We start from the raw sequence: 10,000 nt of genomic DNA, 5'->3' as shown, positions 1-10,000 counted from the left end.
GGAGAGTCACCAGGAGTAAGCCTCTTCCAGGGAGGGAAGTAAAAAGCTCCCTCGACATCATCAGGGAGGTAAAATCTTTCAAGGAAGACAAAGAACTCTTCATGGTTTTCACCTACTTCCCAAAATTGCATCACTGGGAAGAACACAAAGCACAACACAGAATGTTGGGAATCACTGCACACAACACAAAAGGATTTTGGATCCATGGAAGGCCAAGACCTGAAACTGCCCCAAGGTTGATTCTTGTTAGGGTACTTCCTTATCTCCACTTTGTTTTATCTACATGCAACACTAAAAATTACAGCTTAGCATAACACAACAATTCACTCATACATGATGAAAATAGGGGTAAAATCTTATTTTTGCAGACAAGGTGATAAGTTGTGGGACAGAGGTAGATAGAGAGAGCTGACCAGAAGCATCTACCCCACATAGAAGTGGGAAAAGATGTAGACAAATAAGAAGAAGTATATATATATATATATATATATATATATATATATATATATATATATATATATATATATATATATATATATATAAGTAAATTACCAAAAAGGGTTGTGTGAATACCCAAAAAGCATTCATTTATTGCTTAAAAATATATATCTCAAATCTACGGCAGTTAATAACCGGGGCACTTGCACTGGAGTTGTTCCATAATTGCGCCCACATTTTACTTGCCTGACGTTGAATCGCCAAGCGATAGCACTGGCTGCCATGTGGCACATTAAAAAATATTACTAGCCAATTTAGAGTTGACGATTGGGGTGTTATCCCGATGGACTCATAATTCAGCATACGTGAACAACTGAACTTTTCTTTTATTTGATGAATCATTTTATATATTTTCAAGCACTTTAGGCGTCATCGTCTGTATTTTATCCTGTGTATTTTAATATGTAATGTATAAGAGCCATTTTTTTTTTTTGCGTAGTTTATGTCGATGATAATTTTTTCGGGAAGTTTCCCTTCCCCCCTCTCTCACAATGAAATTATTTGTCTTCGATTGGGTGATTTGTTAAGAAATCTCTTTTTGAACATTCAATAAGTTTAATATATATATATATATATATATATATATATATATATATATATATATATATATATATATATATATATATATATATATATATATATATACACACACACATATATATATATATATATATATATATATATATATATATATATATATATATATATATATATATATATATATATATATATAAATACATATATATATATATATATATATATATATATATATATATATATATATATATATATATATATATATATATATATATATATATATATATATATATATTCCAAATAATGATATGTATAACCGCCAAATCCGTCCCAATCTCCAAAATTAAAGGATTGATAGGGGGTTAAAAATTGTTTGCCGCATCTGAATTAGAAGTAAAAAAAAATGGTGCATGGGAAACAAAAGGTTGGCCAATTCTGGGCTAGATGATAGATATAAAGATTGGAAAAGATAGCTCCTTTAGTAGTAACAAACATTCTGATAAAGTAGCCCCCACATATGTATATATAACTGGTAAGGTTGGTTCTCCAGTCGGGACATCTGATCATGCCTTGATTTCATTATTAGTGAAGACTGAGCAGCCTGTCCCTGATATATCATATTCTTGTAAAATTTATATGAAATCCCAAGCAGACTGGAATGGGATTTTACATGATCTTTTGTGCTTGAATTGGTCACAATTATATAATAGTGTAGATCCTGTTGTCCCTTTAAATGAGAATTTAGTCAGCATAATTGATAGGCGTATCCCTTCTCGTGTGCTAAGGTACCGAGTGAAGGACAAACCGTGGTTCAATGATGATTGTAGACGTGCTTTTTTGGAGAAGCAGGAGGCCTATCAACTTTGGAAGGGTAACAGATCAGATTTGACCTGGAACAACTATACTCAGCTTCGAGCTTTTGCTCAGAGAGTTTATACCTCAACTGAAAAGGAGTACAATTTAACCATAAAAGAAACACTTTCTGGTACAACTCAGGAACATAAATGGTGGTCTACCCTTAAATCTGCACTCTTTGGTGTAGATGCAACAGTTCCTCCTTTACTTAAACCAGATGGCTCAGTCACTCACTGTCCAAAGGAAAAGGCAACCCTTTTGGCTGATGTTTTTGACAGTAAACAGAGTAATGAAAAACTTGAACTTCCTCATTCCTGTTTTCCTGAGGCTAAACTAACTAGTTTAGCTTTTCGATCTCGTGAGATTAAAGCTCTGTTGACGGACCTTGATGCTTATGGAGGTGTAGACCCAAATGGTATTTTTCCTTTGTTTTTTATAAAGACAGCAGATTTCTTAGCTCCAAAGTTATCTGTTATTTTGCGCAAGTTAGCAAGAAGAGGAGCTTTTAGCACTAGTTGGAGAATTGGTAATGTTACTCCTCTATGTAAATGTGTTTGTGGTAGCTCAAGTCCCACTGATTACCGCCCAATTTCCATAACTCCCATATTATCTAAAGTTTTTGAACGTCTTCGGGCAAAACGTCTTAATAGCTTTGCTGAAGGTAATCATCTACTCCCTAGTTTGCAATTTGGTTTTCGTAAAGGCCTTGGAGCATGTGATGCCCTTCTTACAATCTCCAATGCTGTACAGAAATCCCTTGGTTGTGGTCGGGAAGTTCGTATGATTGGCCTTGATTTTAGTGCTGCCTTTGACCGTGTTAATCATGAGGCCCTTGTTTTCAATCTGAAACAGTTGGGAGTGGGTGGGTCGTTTCTTAGCATTATTATTGATTTTTTAAGTAATAGATCTCAAAGAGTTGTTGTTGATGGGCACCATAGTGATTATAGGAATGTGATATCCGGTGTTCCACAGGGTAGTGTTCTTGGACCATTACTTTTCATACTATATACACATGACATGTGGTTTGGCCTAGAAAACAAGCTTGTTGCATATGCAGATGATGCTACTCTCTTTGCATCAATTCCATCCCCTGAATGTAGATCTAGGGTTGGTGAATCCCTTAATAGAGATTTAGCTAGAATTAGTGCATGGTGCAAATTATGGGGTATGAAGTTGAATCCAAACAAAACTCAAAGTATGATTGTAAGTAGGTCAAGGGCGGTGGTTCCTCAACATCCGGATCTCAGTATTGATAATGTTTCTTTAAATATGTATGAATCTTTCAAAATTTTAGGTGTGATTCTCGACAGTAAATTTACTTTTGAGAAACATATAAGGTCTGTGTCTTCTTCAATTTCACAAAAAATAGGCTTATTGAGAAAGTCTTTCAGGATTTTCGGTGATCAATCTATTCTGAAGAAGTGTTTTAATTCTTTCATTCTACCTTGTTTTGAGTATTGTTCTCCTGTCTGGTCTTCAGCTGCTGATTCTCATCTTAATTTGTTGGACAGAAACTTACGGTCTATTAAATTTCTTATTCCTGATCTAGATATTAATCTCTGGCACCGTCGTTCAATTAGTTCATTATGCATGTTGCATAAGATTTTTCACAACTCTGACCATCCTTTACATTCAGATCTCCCTGGACAATTCTATCCTGTTCGTAATACTAGGCAGGCAGTTAATTCTAATAGCCAGGCCTTCTCCATCACGAGGCTCAATACTACGCAGTACTCTAGAAGTTTTATTCCAGCTGTGACCAAGTTGTGGAATGATCTTCCTAATCGGGTGGTTGAATCAGTAGAACTTCAAAAGTTCAAAGTTGGAGCAAATGCTTTTTTGTTGACCAGGCGGACATAGTCTTTTTATAGTTTATTTATGACATATTTGTTTTTGATGTTGTTGATAGTTTATTATATGACATGTCTGTTTTGACGTTGTTTCTTATTTTAGAATAATTTATTGTTAATTTGTTCTCTTCATTTATTTATTTCCTTATTTCCTTTCCTCACTGAGCTATTTTTCCCTGTTGGAGCCCCTGGGCTTATAGCATCTTGCTTTTCCAACTAGGGTTGTAGCTTGGATAGTAATAATAATAATAATAATAATATGTGTGTGTATATATACATATATATATATATATATATATATATATATATATATATATATATATATATATATATATATATATATATGTATATATATATATATTTATATATATATATATATATATATATATATGTGTGTGTGTGTGTATGTGTGTATATATATATATATATATATATATATATATATATATATATATATATATATATATATATATATATATGTGTGTGTGTGTGTGTGTGTGTGTGTTTATATAAATAAATATATATATATAGATATATATATAAATATATATATATATATATATATATATATATATATATATATATATATATATATATCTATATATATATATATATATATATATATATATATGTATATATATATATATATATATATATATATATATATATATATATATATACATATATATATATATATATATATATATATATATATATATATATATATATATAAATACTGTATACATATATATATATATATATATATATATATATATATATATATATAATATATATATATATATATATATATATATATATATATTTATATATATATATATATATATATATATATATATATATATATATATATGTGTGTGTGTGTGTGTGTGTGTGTGTGTGTTACAGTCATATGTAAATCCAGCCAGTTTGTAAAGTAAATAAACATTTCAGGTAATGTGTGAATTGCCTGGTTCACCCAGTCAATTTACAAACTAGCTAAATATTTAAGACAGTTTATAAAGTGGCTAGAATTGGAAGTTATTTTCTTGATATATTCGTGATGCCAGCGTGCATTTGATATACTGTATTCTCAAAATAGACAATTTATAAAGTGGCTAGAATTGTAAGTTATTTCTTGATATATATGTGATGCCAGCGTACATTTGATACACTGTATATTCAAGATATACTTACTCAAAAATTGAGTGTTTACCCAAAAGTGTCACTATTTGTAAATTGCATATTTTATGGACACTTTTGAGTAATTAATTCATTTTCAATTAAGTATATTTTGAATATACAGTATATTAGCTGTACGCTGTCACCACGAATATATCAAGAAATTAACTTACAATTCTAGCCACTTTATGAATTGTCTGCAATTTTTAGCTAATTTGTAAATTGACTGGGTAAACCAGACAATTCACACATTGCCTGAAAATTTCAGCAACTGTACAAACTGTCTGGGTTTTGATATTGACTGCAATATATATATATATATATATATATATATATATATATATATATATATATATATATATATATATATACATATATATGTATATATATATATATATATATATATATATATATATAGATAGATAGATAGATAGATAGATAGATAGATATATACATATGTATAATTTAATATATTACAATTACTGTTATATTATCTTATCATTCTCTTACTTCAATTTTTTGTTGATCTTCAAAATAGGTATTGCTTGGTGGAATTTACCTTTGTGTCCCTTACAGCAACTTTCGAAGTCTAATATATAGACTTTTATAAACTAAATATTTCTTTGTAACTCAATAAAAAAGATCTATGGGTGAATGTTACCGGCTAGAATGGCCAACATATCGTTGATAAAATTTGACTGATATCATTTTATACAATAATTTCCTTTAGACAGTACTAATAACAAATAAAATCCTACTCTATTGTAATTAAATATACTTCCCATCTAATGACCATGTCAAGTGAATTCTAAATGATTCTATTTGTAATATTGTATACAGTACATTACCACTAAAGAAAAAAAAAATATGTCGGTAAAACAATTTTTAACTGAGGAAATATTTATTATAATCTTAATCAAGTAAAAGGAAAAAAATTATTGCTGTGTTAATTGGTGGTTATAAAAAGTATCCCGAAAAGAATATATTCAGTTCAAAACATTTCCTTTGAGTAAGTTTGGTGTGGATCTTGCAAAATTCAGATGTTAAATAAGACTTACCCAGTTCTTCCCCAGCCTTCTCTTGGATATAAAAGGAAATGTGGAGATGAAGTTGGAGATAACAGATGCGACTCTATCTACAGTATAGTAATTTACTGTAGGTTGAATCTTTTATCAAGTCAATATTAACATTGCTCGGCGTTGTGCAATGTCTCTTTGTAAGATGCATGCTTAAGTGTATATTTTGTTTAAGATGAAGAGGTATCTCAGGAATAAGAAAAAGCAATTAAAGCTGTATAAAAATTCTGCCAACGTAAATACACGCACATAAATACACACACACACACATACTCATATATATATATATATATATATATATATATATATATATATATATATATATGTATATACATATGTATATACATATATATATATATATATATATATATATATATGTATATATATATATATATATATATATATATATATATTTATATATATATATATATATATATATATATATATATATAAATATATATATATATATATATATATATATATATATATATATATATATATATGTGTGTGTGTGTGTGTGTGTGTGTTTGTGTGTATTTATGTGCGTGTATTTGCGTTGGCAGAATTTTTATACCACTTTAATTGCTTTTTCTTATTCCTGAGGTACCTCCTCATCTTAAAAAATATATACACTTAAGCATGCATCTTACAAAGAGACTTTGCACAACTCCGAGTAATGTTAATATTGAGTTGATAAAAGATTCAACCTACAGTAAATTACTATACTGTAGATACAGACGCTTCTGTTATCTATCTATCTATCTATCTATCTATCTATCTATCTATATATATATATATATATATATATATATATATATATATATATATATATATATATATATATATATATATATATATATATATATATTGTGTGTGTGCACGAGTGTGTGTGGAATTTTTAACCAAGATATATAGAGGCGACAATAAACATTAAAAGGAGGGTAACAAATCACATTTTTCCTTAGAATAAATATGGTCCTGCAATAGAGCGAGCAAGTCCGCCTATTGGGGACAAGATCGCTATAGGCTACTCCTTGGTGTCATAATGCTGGGTCCTGCGTGTCATGGTGTCTTTTTGAGTCAGTGTCCGTTGCAGAAGAAGTGAGCACTACGTTCTCCACTGACATCCCGGATGTAGTTTTTCCACTAACATCCCTGAGATGATGGTGCTAATTGGCATCATTATTTACACGGTTCTCTTACATATGCCTAGCATCAAGGCTTACTTGTCACAATGGACAAGGATTTGTAGCAGGTGGCGGATGTAATGTCATCCTAACCTTTATAGCTGAAGAGCTCCTTGGTTCATTTCAATAACAATGATAATGTTCCGGACGAACCTATTAATCAAGATTCGTCCAATCTTCAGTGCTGTGACCAGAGAGTTCCTTAAGGTGCCTGAGACACCGACACTGTCGGCGGATGGGGTGTTGGTAATCTACTTTTTGATCAGAAACATAGGCTACTCTTAATTCAGTACATTCAAATCAAACTTAACCAGATGGAAAACAAACTGTTTTACAGTCCAACCATTGATGGATTCGATCACGACATCCTCCTACAATAGAAAAAACACCAATTTCCTGTCACCCAACAAGTAACTTACATCAAGATAAAGATTAGGCAAGTGCTATCAACACAAATATTTATACGGTTCATGAAAATTGATAATTCGAAATGCACTTAATAAACTACAAATGAGCTTCTTCTCTCACTAGGGTGGGGTCAGATCTGCTCCTAATACACTGTATATCCAAGAAGAAATTGGGGCTGTGGCTATTATAGCCCATGAGCTTGGCATCCTTAGATGAGTAAATACTTGTTGTAGGAAATTGAAAAATCTGGAAAATATCAGTTAATGTTATACTTATCATAAAGAAAATTTTATACATCACAACACTACCCTGCCATGACAGCATTTTAAAATTTGCAAATATGCACATAATATCTGACAATGTAGTCTTATATTCTAACTAAATAAACTGGTTATTTTTGTTTTTATAGATAACACATTTATTCTGAAAATGGCACTAGAAAACACCATACATCACTAGCGTATACCAATATAACAACATTAATAATATTACAACTACAACCATGAATAATTCAATGTAGATGTGCACCAGGTGATCCAAAATGAAACTCTAATACAAAGTGGATATTTTTGTCATTTTTATATGATAAGCTGCACTTACATAAATAGTCCAGGCGCCTCATAAAGGGCGACTGTGGCACGAGTGTATACAACGGTTCTCTTCATAAAATAATTGTGTGATGTCTATGAATGATATGTAGCTTGGGTACGCATTTCTAGTATGGGGAGAGTTTCTCCAAAATGGCCATCGGACCCAATCGGAAAACTGTCTATATCTCGAAAATGGATGCTTCTTGAGGAAAGCTACAGCGGGGCTTAATTTATTCAAAACACCTTTTTACACCTGATAGACACATATTGTGCAGATTATTTGCAAATTATGCTGCTCTAAGGGCATAATATATGATTAGATTGTTGCATTGGCCTAATAAAACGTTAATTCTACCTAAACAAATCTTCACTTACTTCATCATATTTGGAATTAACTAATGTGGAGTCAGCTGAACATAATTGTTATATTACTTAATGAACAAAAAGCTAAATTGAATGAAAAAGAAGTAACTAGGAATAAAATGTATATGCAGTTATCTGTATTCTCCACGAATATGTCCATCGGACTGTACATACATGTTAATTATTCAGTGCCATATTGTGGAGGCCCCGTGGGCCTAATTGGGCTGTCCCTAGTTGAAATTACACAATGGTTGGCCATGGTCTATGAAGAGTTATACATACCAACAATGAAATAATAATCAATCACTCATACTGTAAACTGCAAATTCCTATCAAACCTAATTTACGGGGAAAATATCTAGTTGTCTCGTCCTTCGGTGCCTTTGTAGATAGTGTGCATAACTGGTCTAATATATGCTTATTTGTGCAATTGCTTGAATTCCCCAAAAACACAAAATCAAGCATGGAGCCGAATTCATTCTGGATCCACACGAGTTTGGCCTGTAACAGATATCGTAATTTCACAGGAAAGGAAAATCCTCAGTTAGTGCTTCTGTAATAAGTTGAGGAGCCCTTTTCGTCCTTGTTCCAATCCACAATGACACCGTTTGCGAAATTTACGGCCTTGGTTGATTGTTTTCGCCTTACCCTATTAGCCGATATTTTTACTTGATGTTACTCGGACGGTTACATACTAATGTTTAAAATCTTCACCAAAGAATGGAAAAATAGACTTACACATACTGATATATACACAGAAACATAGCTTAACAGATAGAGAGGGAAACTAAAAAGTACTGAGAGAGAGAGAGAGAGAGAGAGAGAGAGAGAGAGAGAGAGAGAGAGAGAGAGATTTGGTGAAAAAAAAAACATGAGTACGTTAAAAAACTAGTGTTCCAAAGATAACATCGTTAACTTCCCAAATTGACTTAGAGAGAGAGAGAGAGAGAGAGAGAGAGAGAGAGAGAGAGAGATTTGGTGAAAAAAAAACATGAGTACGTTAAAAAACTAGTGTTCCAAAGATAACATCGTTAACTTCCCAAATTGACTTCTCTCTCTCTCTCTCTCTCTCTCTCTCTCTCTCTCTCTCTCTCTCTCTCTCTCTCTCTCTCTCTAGGGTACTATTGCCACCGTTTATACAAAAGGATGTGCTGTAGACACACATCGCGTGGCTATTTGACCTCCTCATATTGTAAATATCAAAGAAATTTAATATCAAGGAAATTTACCAGTTACGTAATGGAATATGTTATAGATAGCCCATGAAAATTGTACTCTATGCTTTATATTTCAGTATTTATATTCTATTGAGTATATTTTTGCTATGAACATATATAACAGTAAAAAATTAGTCTCAAAAATCACTTAATGCCTGGATATTATAATATGTATATTGAATTTCACTGGTTTTATCATTATTAAATGTAAAAAACAAATCGCTGAGCAACCATAGTTAC

The sequence above is a fragment of the Palaemon carinicauda genome, chromosome 2 (genome assembly GCF_036898095.1).
Source record: "Palaemon carinicauda isolate YSFRI2023 chromosome 2, ASM3689809v2, whole genome shotgun sequence".
Lineage (NCBI taxonomy): Eukaryota > Metazoa > Arthropoda > Malacostraca > Decapoda > Palaemonidae > Palaemon > Palaemon carinicauda.
Note: the sequence above shows the minus strand (reverse complement) of the source record.